Source organism: Macadamia integrifolia, chromosome 5 (genome assembly GCF_013358625.1).
Source record: "Macadamia integrifolia cultivar HAES 741 chromosome 5, SCU_Mint_v3, whole genome shotgun sequence".
NCBI classification, from domain to species: domain Eukaryota; kingdom Viridiplantae; phylum Streptophyta; class Magnoliopsida; order Proteales; family Proteaceae; genus Macadamia; species Macadamia integrifolia.
The window spans coordinates 20,999,601-21,017,087 of record NC_056561.1 but is presented as its reverse complement, the minus strand read 5'-3'; the positions used below and the strand labels follow the sequence as shown (position 1 = coordinate 21,017,087).

At 43.5% G+C, this 17,487-nt stretch overlaps 1 non-coding gene across 1 annotated transcript; it reads right to left on the bottom strand.

Moving 5' to 3' along the window:
• Positions 1-17,122: 17,122 nt before the first annotated feature.
• LOC122080462 lies at positions 17,123-17,229 on the bottom strand. The gene has a single exon (XR_006140756.1). It is a non-coding gene; the product is annotated as a small nucleolar RNA R71 (small nucleolar RNA).
• Between the last annotated feature and the right edge of the window lie 258 nt (positions 17,230-17,487).

Here is a 17,487-nt window from a genome sequence, read left to right as displayed (position 1 = left end):
GTTAGGTTTTGAGACACTCGTCTTCACTCTGGATCTTACTGTACCGCGAGTGTAGATTCTTCTACAAGAATAGGTAAGTGGGGAGAGGACTTTGACCTTATTTTCAGAGTGTTTTTGGCATCCTATGCATTCATAGACTATATTGACATTCCGATTGCCATTCTCATGCATATGCTTGATATATGAATGATGCATTTAGAACTGAACATGGTGTATCTTAAATTTCTAAATGCTTGTTGCTTGCTTGAATCATAAGAATGAATTTATCATATGTTATGGTATAGTGATAATTTGCCGAACATGTGTGGGATTTCTAGAATAGATGCCGTAGTCGGCTTGGAAATGAATGCATTGGTAAATCGTGAAATGGGACACGAAAATACTATGCAGTCATACTATCTCATATAGGAGCATGTGGTTAGGATATCATACTCCCTCGTGCTACGACCCTTCCCAACAGGGGATTACGTGTTGGGTTATCACTAAGGGGTAACGTCGGCCGTAGATTGCCATGGTGGTTAGAATTAAGCCTAGCTAATCATTAGGACAATTGGAAACCTTGGTGATATATTTAGAGGGCCAATTGTACTGCTTTTAATTTCTGCTGTGGTTCGACCATAATTTACTTTTTCGAGTGCTCACAGTGGACCTTCTCTGACAACCCTATGGGTGTATCGTGGGTTGGAGAATCACGTAACCTATGACCTAGTATGATTGTTAGGTGAATTAGGAATAAAATGAATCTCATACATATAATATCATTTGAATTGCAATTGCTTATGTGCATCTTTCTTTCTATTTACTGAGCTAGTGAGCTCATCCCTCGTGTACACACCTTTTTAAAAGATTTTACAGGATACTCAGTAGAGGAACCCATGTCGGGTCCCACTAACGAAACCCCAGTGGGGGATTGGTGGGCCCCCGATCGATTCGATCACGGTGATGGTTGCCCATGTGAGGGTTGTATTGTAGGGCAACAATAGCTGATTTTACTTACTGTACTCTTTTGATTATATTGGTATATTTCCCATTTTGTGCTCTTGATAGTTAAATTGCTATTTCTTGTGTAAATATCATGCCTACAGGGCCACATATAAATACTTTATGTATAACAATTTGGGTATCAAGAGTATATGGGGAATTACATGTATTCACATACGGTAAGACTTTCGTTGTATTATATTATTATACTCCATTGATTACTTGTGCTTGCTGTGTTGTCGTTACTGTATCAGATGATCCTGGCGATTTTGGGTTACTCAGAGGGAACCCGATCACCGGTCTGGTTCTATATGAAAGGGGCATGACAACGGTGGTATATGAGCGCGATGCTCTAATCACACATAGCTTGCAAGATTTAATTCTTAGATACCCATAGTAGGACAAGGGGTTGGGGAAAACATAAAAGACACCATATAAAATCTGAAAATATATAAAACTTAAAAATTTCGGCATGATGCATTCATAAGTGAGAGTATCCAAAAGTTTCACCTACGAGGAAAGATTACATAATCACAGAAAATTTACCAAACACTAGAGAAAGAAATTACTTATTCACAGCAGGAAATTTCTCTACACACTAAAGAACCTTCCAAGATTTCTATCAAGAGAAGAATAATTAGAAAAGAAGGAAAGAAGATAGAGTTCCAGAACCATATTTCCAAAAGAAAAGAAAAGAAGACCATCCCAGACAATCTATACCCCACTCAATCATCATTAATGTCAATGACCTCCTCTAACCAAGATCTTGAGTTGATACCCAAGCGATGGTTATAGTAGAATCCACATCTCCTTAAACATGTCTTAGGCTCCTCCCCATGTCCCTGGAAACAGAGGCCACGACGTTGTCCAAATCATCTATGTCCATGACCATGCTTGCCTAGGTTTCCTAGATGGTCTTCTGTCCTGTCAGGAGCTTCTCCTGACCATCCTGTAGTGCCTTCAATCTGGCCATCATACCCTGGAAATCAAAGGCCCCACCTGGAGATGTGGAACTGCTCTGATGGGGTCTTCATCCTCCATCTCTACATCCACATCCACATCCTCCTCCTCGGAGATATAGTCCTCGTCATCCTCCTCCACATCACCCTCCTCTTAGGTTGCCTTCCCCGTTGTAGGCTCCATCAGATGAAATAACTTCATCTTATGTAAGATGCCCCAGCCGAATCTGTCTGAGGGGGCACTACCCACCTCACCCTCAAGAGCTACTTGGAAGTGCTTGAAGATCTTGGTGAGTGACCGAGCATATGGGTAGTTACCATCAGCAGGATGGGCGACATGGTACTCCATATTCTTCATAATCACATATAAAAGGCACTGTCGAGGAGGATTACCCAAAGTAGTATAAAGACAGTATGCTACATAGGCAGCTATAAAGTTCAACTGGTTCCGGTGCCCGGCCTAGGGAAGCAGGTTGAATTGCACCAAATGATTGAAGACTCGAACCTCAGTAAGGAAGGACGTCTTAGACTCGAGATGGACAGTGCTACCACAAATGGTCCAGTAGATATGTTCCTAGAGAGTCTCACTCATGTGGGGACCCAAAGCCCTACTCTTTGGAGGGCAGTAGGACCAAGTACCCTCCATGGAGATGCCCAAAATCCCTGCCAGTAAGTCGATCGGCAACCTAATGTTTCGACCCTTCACTTGGCTAGTGAGGGTATACATTCGGTCATCATATACCACCTTTAGGTTGCAATAAAACAGTTGGACCAGGTTGGAGTAGCATTGATGGTCAACAGATAACATGGCCTCCCAACCAAGGGCTGTAAACCTCTCAAGCAACTGAACTCGAGTAAAGTCCTCCGTCACCACTGACTTCTCCATCAAAATTGGTCTTTTGGAGAAGGTGTCCTAAGAGAGTGTAGCCTCAAAGCTCCAAAAGAAGTCATCATCATAGTCCTCTAGATCCTTAGAAAGGTTCCTGTTGGGTCAGACCCGAGAGGTAGAAGAACTGGAGGTAGCACCCTTCTTTTTCTTACTAGAAGCATGTCCACTTCTAGATGAAGAAGCAGCCCCCATGCCTTTGCAGAAAGACATCCTGCAAAAAGTTGGGAAGAAGACATAAGAAAACGGATAAGTTTCCAATAGAGAATTTTAAAAGTGGGAAAAGAGTGTAATCAGAAAGATAAGTGCATTAGGAGGAAAGAAAATGGAATGGCATTTAGGAAAAAGCATACAATGGAAGCAATGTATGCAGCATGACAAGTAAAAGAAAGGGCCTTTAGTGAAAGTCCATAGACACAATGTAATTATATATAAGTGGTAGATTGACAAAACAACTCATTGACAAATGAATGTCATAGAGTCATGATACTTGAAGCAACATACAAGTTTAAAAGATAAGAGAGGGAAGCACTTATCTAAAGCATAGAAATATGTAAATGCCAAGGTTGGCAGCAACTAGAGACAATTGACAATTTTTTTTTTTAAGAAGGAAAAAAGGGAACATTCATAAAGAGAGGAGCATAAACCTAGTATATCCAAAGCATTGAGGAAATTTTTGGCAATAACATATGAGGGAAGGTTCAATTTCATGCAAATATGTATATCTTAACATATTTGAGGTTAAACAAATGAAAGCCCTAAATTTTCCCAAGAACACTACCTAGAAATGGGGAAAACTGATGCCAAAGAGGGAAAAGTGATGCATATGTGCAATGTAGCACTCTTACCACTAATATGCAATCAAATGTAAGTGGATAGGCTCATTTAATCATACATTATGCAAGGAAGAAAAGAGAAAACGGGAAAACCCTAAAACAACAAAATTTCGAGAAAATAGGGTTAAACAATCCATAGAGATGACATGTGTGAAGATTAAAGGTGAGATTCATGATGTAAGAATCATATCCACATCCTACATTCAATTTTAGTTGGAAGAAATCAAGAGAAAACAAAATTTTGAGGTTATTGAGTAAAAGTAACCAAAGTCCCAAAGAGAAAGGGGGGAAACCAACTTACTTGAGATTGATAACGATGTTAGAGAGCTTTGAATCCAAATGCAAATGTGGGAGATGCTTGTAAATGCTCCTAGATCCTTCTCTTGGATGCCTTGGGCGATTTCGAGAAGAGAGGGAAAAGAGAGAAATGAAGGGTTTTGAAAACAAGGGCTTTTTCCCTTCATAACAGAACCGCGTGGGCAATCGGCAGGTCCTAAAAATAGCCCACCCACCTGTGTGGTTTTTGGGCCAAAAAATCCCAAATTTTAGGAAATTGTTATTTAAGCCTCTTAGAACCTATTTTTGCATGAATTATGAGCTGATGTGTAATTAATCTTCATGCATACTTATGTGGAATAATTACAATACTATATAAAACTCGATGCTGGAGATGCATGCTATGATGATGAAATGTACTATGACTACATAATGGGAGGCATGATGTGCATTGATTTTGTGCTTATATGAAATGAAAGTGGCACTTAATTGTACCTAATCTTGATGCAATCTAGATACAAAGCATCATGGTATGTATTAGATCCAACAATACTGCAAGAGGGGCCCCACATGGCTCCCGTCCTATTGGAAGACCACCTAACCCTTGGGAACCTCAACCACGGGTGAGTCTTAGACAAGATTATATAGTTGAAGACTCACCTACACTTGAAATTCCAGATCCTCCTCCTTTTGTTACTTCCAATGATGTTGCGGTTCTTATTTAACAGTCGCAACAGACATTCCAACAACAGTAGACCTTCAGGAATGCTATGCACCAACAGCTGCACCTTATGCAAATGGGTCAACACCCTCATGGGGTACCTTTCCCACAAGATCCTCCCATGGTGCTAGGTGCTAGAGTTCAACCAGGGGGTGCTTCTCCTCGAGCACCACCTATTGAGACACAAGGGATTGCACTACTTGTAGTGCCACCACAGGACCAACCAGGGGGTACTCCACTTGTGGCCACTCCACGGTTTCCTCCTTATGGCACTCCTCCATATATGATGCCACCCCTGTAATAGTATTACCCAGCTTATCCTCCATACTATCCACCAACAACCACTACTGCAAAGGTGGTGTAATCATTTAAAAGGCACTTACCACCTATCTTCACCAAGGTGGGAAGTGATCCATTAGAGTCAGATCGGTGGATCTAAGAAATAGAAAAGATATTTGAGGTGGTAGAATGTACAAAACCTCAAAAGCTCATCTATGCTAGGTTACAATTAAGGAATGAAGTTGATTCATAGTGGGAGGCTTCTAAGCCTATTTTGGTGGCAACCCATCCAGAACCAACATGGGAACAATTCAAGGAATTGTTCTTATCGAATTATTATCCCACCAACTTCAGAGATCAGAAAGAAACTGAGTTCTCAACTTTGACTCAGGGGAATAAGTTGGTTCTTGAGTACCAGCAGTAGTTTGAGGAGTTGTTTTACTTTGCCCCTCCACACAAAAACAGTGGAGGAAAAGGCAAAGAAATTTCTGAAGGGGTTAAAAGTATCTATTGGCACAATTTTAGGGGCCATGGACTTGACTGATTTTGCTCAAATTATCCAGAAGGCCAAGACTATAGAAGACAAGTAGAAGGGAGAGTCTTCCACCACACCTGGACTTTGGAAGAGATCAAATCCCTATGCAGATTCTGGCAATCCAAACAAGAGTTTTCATGGACCATATAATTATGGTTCATCATATCAGCAGCCTTACAAGTCGTCGAGATACATGCCTCGGTCGACCAATAGATTGGGTATTACCTCTTTTTGCCCAAATACTAGCATAGTGCCTACGGCCCTGCGGCCACCTCGTCCTCCTACTACACAAGGCCAGATACAGAAGGCACCAGTACCAGTGTTAGCCTCTCAGAACAGGTGCTATGTTTGCAATTCACTTGGGCATTTTGCAAAGAATTGCCAGTACAAATCAGTTGTGATACATAATCAACCTCCTGTTCATGGGCCCGCCTTGACTCAAGGTGGTCCACCTCAAGGAAGAATGCATTCACTATTAGCTGAAGAGATTGAGGCAAGCCCCGATGTTATAGCAGGTACCTTACCTATCTCGGGTATACCAACTTATGTATTATTTGACTCTGGTGCATCACATTCTTTTATATCTAAAAAATTTGCTAGAAAGATTGACATGACACCCAGGGCTCTAAAAAGTAAATTTATTGTTAGTAAACCCACAGGCAAGGTGGCACAATTAAATGAAGTGCATGGGCCCTATCCCGTTGATATAGGTAGAAAGAAGCTGGATGCCCAGCTTACCAAATTTAACATGCAAATTTTTGATGTTATATTGGGCATGGATTGGTTATCTACTCACCGGAAAAATTTTATGTGCGCCAAGAAGAAAATTAAAGTGGTAAGTGATGATGGTGAAGAGCTTGTGTATCAAGCAGATAAGATAAAATGACACAGAGAAGTTCTCATCACTGCATTTTAGGTGGTAAAGTTATTGGAAGATGGATGTCTGGGCTACCTAGCTTCAGTACAAGATGTAGAAGCAAAGGTCACACCATTAGAGGAATTGAATATAGTTACAGAGTTCCCCGATGTCTTCCCAGATGATCTAACCTGGCTTCCGCTTGATAGGGAGTTAAAGTTTGCCATTGATTTGGTTCCCGAAGTAACACCAGTGTCTAAAGCTCCGTACAAAATGGCACCACCCGAATTAAAGGAGTTATAGACTTAGTTATAGGATTTGTTAGAGAAAGGATTTATATGCCCAAGTGTTTCTCCTTGGGGTGCCCCAGTTCCGTTTGTCAAAAAGAATGATGAAAGTTTACGTATGTGCATCGATTACCGGTAATTGAACAAATTGACCATTAAGAACCGATATCCTTTGTCGCGCATAGATGATCTTTTCAATCAATTGTAAGGTGCTAAGGTATTCTCGAAGATTAATCTCAGGTCATTATCAACTCAGGATAAAGAGCAGTGATATACCCAAGAAGGCTTTTAAGACCCGATATGGTCATTATAAATTCTAGTGCTGTCTTTTGGGTTAACCAATGCACTAGCAGCTTTTATGGATCAGATGAATCGAGTATTTTATGATGTCCTCGATAAGTGGATTATCATTTTCATCGATGACATCTTGATATACTAAAAAATGGAAGAAGAGAATGCACAATACTTTCGAATGGTACTGCAAAGATTAAAGGAACAATAACTATATGCAAAATTCAGCAAGTGTGAATTTTGGTTAAAGCAAGTTGGATTTCTAGGGCACATAGTGTCTGAGAATGGGATTGAAGTTGACCCGGGGAAAGTAAAAGTAGTATTAGAGTGGGAAGCTCCCAAGAATGCCACAGAGTTCAAAAGTTTCTTAGGATTGGCAGGCTAATACATGCGGTTCATTGAGAATTTTTCCCGAATCGCCGCCCCAATGACCAGTTTGACCAAAAAGGGGGTGAAGTTTGAATGGTCAAGGGAGTGTGAAAATAGTTTTTAGGAGCTAAAGAAACTATTGGTGTCAGCCCCAGTATTGACGATACTAGAAGGTACTGGTGGAATGACAGTCTACACGGATGCCTCTAGAATTGGTCTAAATTACGCTCTTATGCAACATGACAAGGTAGTGGCTTATGCATCTAGGTAGTTGAAAGGGTATGAGAAGAACTACCCCACTCATGATTTGGAGTTGGTGGCAGTTATCTTTGACTTGAAGATCTGGCACCATTACTTGTATTGGGAAAAATACGAGATATTCAGTGATCGTAAAAGTCTTAAGTACTTTTTCACCTAGAGAAATCTGAACATGAGGCAAAAGAGATGGCTAGAACTTATGAAAGACTACGATTGTAACATATGGTACCATCCAGGTAAGGCCAATGTGGTGGCAGATGCATTGAACTAGAAAGCTCAAACTGTATCATTTGCTTATTTGGCCACTAGCCCACAACTTAAGCAAGAAGCTATGTTAATGGATGAAATCATTTTGAATGAAGGATCAACCTTAAAGCTTGATCAGTAACCAAGAAATATCAAGCAATTAACCATATCTCTAGCGGCCCTATAAGTACAACCATCTATCAGGTATGAAATAATCATGAAACAACTTATAGACCCTGAGTTGTAGAAAATCATAGTTAAAATCCAAGAGTAAAGGATGGACGATCATGATTTCACAATAGCCAGTGACGGAGCACTATTGTTTTAGGGCAGGTTGTGTGTACCCAATGATATGGGGATACAAGACAATATAATTAAGGAAGCACATAGTTCTAAGTACACGCTTCATCCCAGAAGCTCTAAGATGTACAAAGATCTCAAGCAGAGGTATTGGTGGCCAGGGATGAAGATTACAGTAGCACTATATGTGGCACAGTGTCTCACGTGCCAGAAGGTTAAGGAAGAGTGGCATCGACCATATGGCACTCTTCAGCCACTCCTGGTACCGGAGTGGAAATGGGACATGATTACTATGGACTTTGTCTCCGGGGCTACCTCGTTTACCCAAGGAAATGGATGTAATTTGGGTGATAGTTGACAGGCTTACTAAGACTTCCCATTTCATTCCAATCAAGACTACCTACTCCATGGACAAGCTAGCACAACTTTACATAGAGAATATTGTTCACTTACATGGAGTACCAATAAGTATTGTGTCGGATCGAGACCCAAGGTTCACATCTAAATTCTGAAAGAGCCTCTAGCATGCGATGAACCTAAGCACTGCTTTCCATCTTTCCATCCACAGATTGATGGACAATCTAAATGGACTGATAAGAACATTTATGTGTGAAATCTAGGTAGTAAAACATGTATTTTACATATTTAGAATGGAGCTACCTTGGGTTTTACTCTCTTTCTGTAGGTTTTATATTTTCAAGATCTTAAGGACTATCGAGCTCTATATCTCCAATTTTACACGTAAAGAGGTCATGTTTCTTTTAATGGTTGCAAAGAGGACAAAATTCTAAGCAAGATGGATGTGTTTAATTAAAAGTACACATCTGTTTGGTCACCTATACAAGTGATTATTCTTTTTGGGCAAAAAAAAAAAAGAATAATGGATTAGAACTGAACCGAGATGCAGAACTAGCCCGTTTGCAGTTGTCCCAGAGGTACAAGGAATATTTCAAATGCCAACAAGGATCGATGAATCACACTCTTAAGCGATTGAAGATTCATTTTTAGTAACAACAACTACCTAGCGTAGTTAGTGAATTGTGGTGTGCAAAATCCCTTCCTTATTAGGAGGTCTTAAGTTAGAACCTCTTGGTGGCTATTTTTTTATGGAGGTTTTTTTTGGAATATTTTATCTCTCCTACTCATCACTTAAAGGAGGTCAGCCAAAGGGTTTCTTATGCAAGGGAGAGAGAAATAAGGAAAAGAAAAAAAGAAAAAAATAGAAAAATAGGAGAAAAAATAGGAAAGGAAAAAAAATAAAAAAAAAATAAAAGAAAAATCGTCTAAGAGGCTGCCCACGTTTAAAGAAGAGAGAGTGAAAAAATATAAAAAAAAAGAAGAAAAAATGAAGCAAAATCGTTGGAGATTTCCTACTTCCTATGATTCTTGCTTCTCTCTCCTCCACCTCACCACAAAATCGTCCAAGGGGATCCATCCTTGGACGTTCTCTCCTCCCTCCTATTCCCTATAAAAGGGAGTCCACAAAACCCCGACTCAAAGACCTTAACAACTAAGGCATAAAGACCAGGCTCAAGCTCGACAACATCTAAGACTGAGCTCAAGCTCGACAGAATCTAAGATCGAGCTCCAGCTCTACAGCATCTAAGACTGAGCTCCAGGTCGGCACCATCAACGATACCTTGCCCTAGTCTTCGCAACTCAAGACCTTACTCTAAGTCATGAAGAACAAGCTTCGGTTCGACACCTTTATTCCTAAATCCAGGTTAGGCATACTTGTGCAGTGGTCCCGGTCTAGGTCTAGGCATGATGCTTCACCATACAAAGACACACAGGACCGAATCAAGTTCAATTGAAAAACGGAATTACCTTACAGAAACTGAAGATACACAATGAGGGAAGAAAAAAAAACTTCCATTAATGGAGGGAAGAAACCCTCAAAAGTTACATCAACTCCCAAATGGGATTTAAAAAAAAAAAGAAGAAGAAGAGAAGCAAGAAGATTACATCACTCGGAAAAAGGAAAAAAAGAAAGAAACAAGATAAAAAGGAGAAGCACAACATCAGTATTGCAGAAGCTAGGGGGCTGGATCAGGAAGGAGCGAGTTGGATCACTTGGTAGCTTTAGGGTCGGCTTGGGTCACCTCCTTACTGACCTCAGCCTAACTAATGAGCTGTACAGAGGGGGCTGGGGTAGGAGCGCGCTGCTGATACTCAGAGAAATCGTAATCAGGCATCTTACCAAGGACGAACTGAATGGCGTCTTCTGAGCCAGCCTGAAATGAGGAGACGTTGACGTCAACTAGCCATTTATGACCAATTTCAGAGTTCAGCCACCTTTTAGCGGCAACCTCATCACTAGAAGCCAGCTTGGATTGATGTTTCTTCTCCAGCTCAGAAATCCGAGCTGAGTGTTCATCTTCTTTCTTTTTGCTGGCCTCCTGAGCTTTGGCCAGCTCACTCCAGAGTGTGTCTTTCTCTTTGATAAGGCCACTGTTGATCCTGAGCTATATAGCCACCTCTCGCTCTAGCTCGCCAGCCCTCTCCTCATGGTCTTTTGCCCTCTGCCCCTCAGATCGGGCCTTTCTCTTCTCATTCTCCAATTGGCCCGTGGCCATATGAAGCTCCCCCCATAGGCGCTTTACCTCATCATCCAACTTCTCACGGGCAACGGCCATGTTCTCAAACCGACTGGCGGCCTCCACCACATAAGCGAAAGCCTACATTTATCCAATAGAGCCATGAATACTAGGAACTCAAATAAATACAAAGGGTAAGAGGCGGGAAATGCTTATGTCCCCCATCCGGGCGCAGACCTGCTCTGTGAAGTCAACATCAGGCAGCTTCTTCAAGCGGATAACATCCTTCTTAGGACGGCTATAGCGGCACCAAGTCCGAGCTACCAAGGGGTCCAGAACGGTGCTATTCTCCAGCAGTTCCACCCAGGGGTCTGGGGGCTGCTTCCTCGTTCAAGCCATCTTTGGACAGTTTCCATGCTGCCCCTCATCAACTGGCGAGTGCCTCCTTTTTTGGCCTTCAGATCCTACCCCAGCTCGGTCAGGTGTGCCAGTCTGCCCTGGCACCTTCTCTATCGCTCCAGCTAGTTCCTTCGCCTTCACAGAGCCCGGAGCCCCATGCCGAGCTGAATATTGTACAGGAGGGGGCATCTCCTTCCCTTGCTTGCCCCTAATAATAAAGGGTGAGGACTTATTGCCCGCGCCAGTGGGAGGGGCGACCTTCACACCCGAGTTGGGGCTAGCCATGACATTGCCCTTGTCACCGACCTTTATGGCAGCCTACTCGATTGCATCTTTCTTCCTCGCCTCTACTGCCGTCGCGACCAGGGCCTTATTGTCTACCTTCACATTAACCACTGCAAGATGAGAAAGAACCGAGCTTTATGGGTACTGGGAATAGGCTAAAACATCAAAGAACTGAGCTGAACCATAATAACCGGACTCGATCGGACCCTCACCAGGGACATCACTCAGCCCAAACTCCTGGAGGAAGTCTTTATCCTGCAGCATGCGGACATCTATAGCCTCCCCACCCAAACACATTTAATATGTTTGGAGGTCAGCTGGGGAGAGCATGGGTGCTTGGTTCAGCACGGATAGGGTGGGCTTGACCCAGCTGCTCTTGAAGGGGTTCCCCTCCATTGTCACGTAAAAGTACCTCTCCTTCCACTTCTTCACCGATGAGGGCATGTTGAGGAACATCTTCAGGTTGCTATAAGGACCGTCCCTCTCCCTCTTGGTGAAGTAGTACCACTCTGAGGTATACCTCTTCACCAAGAACATCTTCTTGAATAGATCCAGCGTTGCGGTCTGACCCAGCTTCGAGACAAACACCTCAAAGCTAAGAACAGTCTGCCATGAGTTACGAGTCAGCTACCTAGGAGTGAGGCACTAGTGTTCCAGGACTGAGCTGACTAGCTCGGGCACAGGAATCCTCAGGCCGCTTTGGAAGGCCACATCGTAAAGGGTAACCTCATCCCCAGTGGCATCCACTCGTTCGTTCTCGTCTGGGACGTGCATCACCATGTAATCTGGGATGTCGTATTGGCTCTGGATCTGGTTGAGCACCTTGGGTGTCAGGATGCTTGGGGTATTCATCACAGTCATCTTCTCTCCAGAGGAGGAGGTAGAGCCTTCCCCCTCGGATTCTGCCTGGCCGGCCTCAGAGACTTCGACACCCGAGGGGCCCGCACCTGAAGTACCTACTGTAGTGGCACTGGGGGGCTGAGTTGAGGTAGTCAAGCTGTCACACCCCGTTCACACAGAATTGGACCAGTGACCGGGTTAACACCGGTTAACCCAAACCTGCCAGGATCATCTGATACAGTATCCAACCACAGCATACACACAACTAAGAAAGTGTTCATCAGTTCAGCGGAAGGCTTAATTTACCTGTAAATATTTCCATTATACTTGATACCCAAATTATAATACATAGTTAAGTACATGTGGGCCCGCAGGCATGATATTTACACAAAAGAATATAATTTACATATCAAGTACACAAAAGGGATTATCAAAAACACAAAGGGTACAGCTCAGTTCGATATCAAAAGTAGAGCTCAGCTCGGCATCAAAGGTAAAGCTCAGCTCGGTATCAAAAGGTAGAGCTTAGCTCGGTATCAGAAGAAGAGCTCAGCTCGGTATCAACAGTAAAGCTCAGCTCGGTATCAAAGCTACGGTCCCGCAGCACAACCCTCGCTCGAGCAATCCGTGCCATGCTCTAATTCCTCGGGGACCTACCAATCCTCTTCAGGGAATTCAACTGTGGGGCCCGACCCGTGTTCTTCAGGTTGATGACCTACAAAATCGTCTAAAAGAGGTGCACACGTGATATGAGCTCACTAGCTCAGTAAGTGAAAAGAAGGACCACACAACAGTCCATACAACAATTCACAACCATATGCACTACATGCTATGTAATTCATTTTAATTCACATCCACCTAAACAACATTACTAAGTCCTTGGTTTAGTGCTACTACAACCATAGTGCGCGTATACTCTGGGTACAAGCCGCGAACTCCATCCTGCGATACGCCCATAGGGCTATCGGAGAAGGCCCACTGTGAGTACTCAGAAAAGTAAAACATACCGACCACCGTCTCTCAACATAAAATAAATGACAAAAATTAAAGGTGCTGACTCCAACAATTTAAAAATAGTACGATTGGCCCTCTTGAATATACCACCAGGGTTGCCGACTGTCCTAATAACCAACCAGGTATATGTCTAACTGCCACAGTGACCCGATAACCGTGACCACTGCTTTCCCCCAAATGGTAACCCAACACCTCAGCCCCTGTTGGGAAGGATCGTAGCACGGGAAGATGATAATCCTACACCGCATGCTCCTATATGACATAGTACTATTGCATAGTGCCTCCACGTCCCATTCCACGGGCCACCAAAGCACTCGTTTCCAAGCCAACTACTGCATCTAGTCTATTAAGGCATTATGCACAATGATGTCAACATTCATCACATAAGCACATCATCATTTAACATTGAGAAAATAATCACAACACACATGGCATAAGATAATGTGAGGATGGTTAAGCTATATATAATTTGCATGATGACATGGCTAATCTAGATACAATGGAGTGATGCACAACAAGCCTTAAAATAAGGTCAAACGTCCTCTCCCCACTTACCTGTAGTGTACAAGGACTCACGCTCGGTACAGGTGAGATCCGGTGCGAGAAGCGTACGTTTTGGTGAACCTTACATAAGTGAATGGGGTTAGCATTTCACCATTTTGGGATCAAAATTAACACGATCCAATGACAAAATCATGTTTAGAATCCTAAAAGATGGTCGCAGGTCCGTTCGGATGTAAAAATCACGTTAGGAGCCTCTTGGGTGGGTTGGACAGCCCACCTGTCATGACCCACCAGTCATGATCGACGGGTATATCGGCCCATCGGTTGCCCCATCGGTTGGGTCCGCTGGTTGGGTCCGAGGGTCCTGATAAGACCAGCGGGCAGGTTGGCCCATCGGTTGGGCCCGTCGTTTAGCCCCGAGGGTCTGCCCTCTCAGGCGGGCCATTTGGCCCACCGGTCTTTGTAGGAAAATGCCATTTTTTCCCCAACCTTCCCCCAACTTTTGGGGAATCAAATGGGGCTTTTCTAAACCCATTCTTCACACGTTCAAGGTCTCATAAGATGGTTCTAACCTAGATTTAGGTTAGATTTAAGGAATGGAAACCATCTTACCTTCTTTGCCCAAGAACTCGTTCAAAGACCCCAAAATCACTTCAAATCACCAATGCTCTTCCAACCATGGAAACACTCCTTCAAATCCTTCAAAATCAACACATAAACCATCTATTAAAGCTTAGATTCATCATCTCAAGGGGGATCTACGAGATCCCAAGAAACTCTACTCAAATCAAGGGTTTCATTTGGGTATGGTGAAAGTTTAAGGAACCTAGCCTTTGCTCACCTCTAATCATAGATCTCGTATTGGAGATCACTCTTCCGGCGTCGGAATGGGAAGATCAAACCTCGACGCCACTGAAATCCATCTCTTCTTCCTCTTCCTTATATTTTCCTCTTCTTTCGCTTCTTTTCTCTCTCCTCTTTACTCTTCTCACCAAATGTCCGAGTGTCATAAATGAGAAAAAGGAAAAATATAATGATAGCTATTTATACCTTTTAAGACATCTTGTAACCTCATGGGTGGGTCACTCAGGTGGGCAGATGCGCCCACCTGTGACAGCCCACCTGAGGGCCAAAACTTGGCCAACAAGTGGGATTTTGACAGAATTCGACTCTCGGCACGAATCTCACTCTTGGCATAAGATGTAATATACATATGCACCTTAAGATATGGCTACATACCTGCTTTATCCGTACATGGGCTTATGATATGTGCATGTACACAGCTTGGGTACACCCATCTCCTCTGGCACTAACTCGGACTTGTTTGGCCAGCCGGTGTTCAAAGTCACCCTTGCCATCATGGTCCATAAGGAACCCGCCTTAACCCTCTCTGGTTCGGGTCTTGCATAGTTTAACTGGTTCAACCGTGTAATCAGACCGGGTTTAAGAAGTAGGGTATTACACAAGCCAACCCCAACTCTACTCGGGATGGTCTCTGGTGGGACCTTCTCCATAGACTCAGAGCCCGAGCTGCTATCCAAGCCCAAGCTGCCGTTAGAGCAAGAGCTGTTGTCAGAGCCCTGACTGCTGGAAGTGTCGTCACTGGAGGACGAAGGATCAGGAATGGGGCACTCAGGGTGATTTTTCACAGGCCTCACGATAGTCAAGGGGGTCTGGTTGGGTGAGTTCAGATCATGCGCGGATGCCATGTTGGGATCTCTGGGGCTAGTGCTAGGGTATGCGGAAGGTTGAGCAGTGGACCGATAAGTCACAACCATAATCGTACTTACTTGTTACAGGATGAACTTGGAAGGACGAGCGAGAAGGAGCGCTATTCATGACACCGTGCGGCTCTGAAACCCTTTGATAGTCCGCGCTGAGGATGGGAGCGAGCTGAGCTGACTTTACCATAGGATCGAACAATAAGACTTCTAGGAAAGATGTACACTATTTATAGGAGAAAACGGTGGAGAATGAACGGCTAGATCTTGTCGAAATCAACCACGGATAGGAGCGGTCTCTTCGCCTGCCCAAGGTGTGGTTACGGTTCTGAGACACGTGGCATAATGAGGGCATTTCAAGCCAAGTGGAAGGCACACGATCAAAAATGTCAGTGAAATTTAATACTCTAGCTGTCCGAGCCAAACCGCTAGAGTGGGGGGCTGGTGATGAGGGTATTTCTTCCCAACATCGACACGAGCAAGGATCGGTCCTGACCAATGTCACACCTCGAGCCACCATCAGGCTGTGCTGCCACCTCAGCCCTCCATCAGGCCATGATGCCTCCTTGGCCCTCCATCAGGCAGTGCTACGACCTCCGCCCTCCATTAAGCCGTGCTACAGCCTCGGCCGCCATCAGGTCGTGCTGGCACCTCGACCCTCCATCAGGCCATACTGCCACCTCGACCCTCAGTCAGGCCGTGCTACTACCTCAGCCCTCCATCAAGCTGTGCTACCACCTTGGCCCTCTATCAGGCCATGCTGCCACCTCATCCTGACGTCAACAACAAGGTTTCTAGAGACGTGCTTTCGTCCACCCCTACATTCAAGGAAAGTAATCCCTATTCAGAAGGATAGGACTCTATCAACTACATGTCACCATAGACGTCTATCCCTCACACAGTTGGCCTTTTCGAGATAAGAGGGAAATATTCCACTGGAATACCCTAAGACCCAGAATATTCCCAAAATCACAGAGCCACTCCCCTCAAGGACTCCACGCCTAAACAGGACTCTTCACAATCGTCTCCCACTCTCCCTCCATCAGCAGCCTATAAATACCAAGGTAAGCCTCCATCATGGGGAGGGATCACTCACTTCTCTTATTGAAAAAGATCTTTTGAGCATCTATTGTAGAAAGATCTGACTTAGGCATCAGAGAATCCCCTATCGGGTTAGCTCGGCTCTCCCCTGTCATCCCTTCTGTGTAGGTCGACCAAAGCACCAGGAACTGTAGGGAAGATTGTTTGATCAATTTTTACCGCATTAGGTGGGTACGTAATACTAAGAATCGATTAGAAAGAAGAGATACAACAAGCAGTGACCCTATACGTTTGCTCTCTTTAAAACCTTTCGATATGGAAGACCAACATCAAAACCTTCACCTGAATCTCTAGAAGATAGGTTCTACCCTATTAGAATAGCCCAACATTCCTTCATAGTTCTACCACAAGCCCAGAGCAATAATTTTGAACTCAAATCTCAATACATCACTATGTTGCCCCACTTCCATGAGTTGACCTTTGAGGATGCCTACCTATTTCTAAGGGAATTTGAAGAGGTATGTGTTCTAATTAAGATCCAACAGCTTTTTGATGATGCTATTAAGCTTAGGTTTATCACTTTTGCATTAAAAGACCAAGCTAAGAAGTGGTTGTATGGGTTACCCATAAATTCCATAATCTAAGGGGAACAGTTCACAGTTGTCTTCCTTAAGAAGTTTTTCCCAACTCACAAGACCAATAAGCTTAGAAGTGATATCCTTCAGTTTAGGCAAAAGCCTAGTGAGTCCTTTTCCAAACTTATAGAGAGATTCAAGGATCTACTCCAAGAATACCCTCACCATGGCCTAGACTTATGGCATTTATGTCAAATAATTTATGAGGGTATTGATTACCTAACAAAAATTGATAGAATCTATGTGCCCTGAGGGATTCACATCCTTTACAGATGAAGGAAAGACATAAGAATTCTTACTTGACTTAGTTGACAAAACCGTGAGTGGAAATCAACCCAAGAGAGTGAAAGAATCATAGGAGGAAAAGGATATTTTGTGGATGGGATAGTAGCCAAGGAAGCCCATTTAGATAGCCTAATCAAGAGGATTGA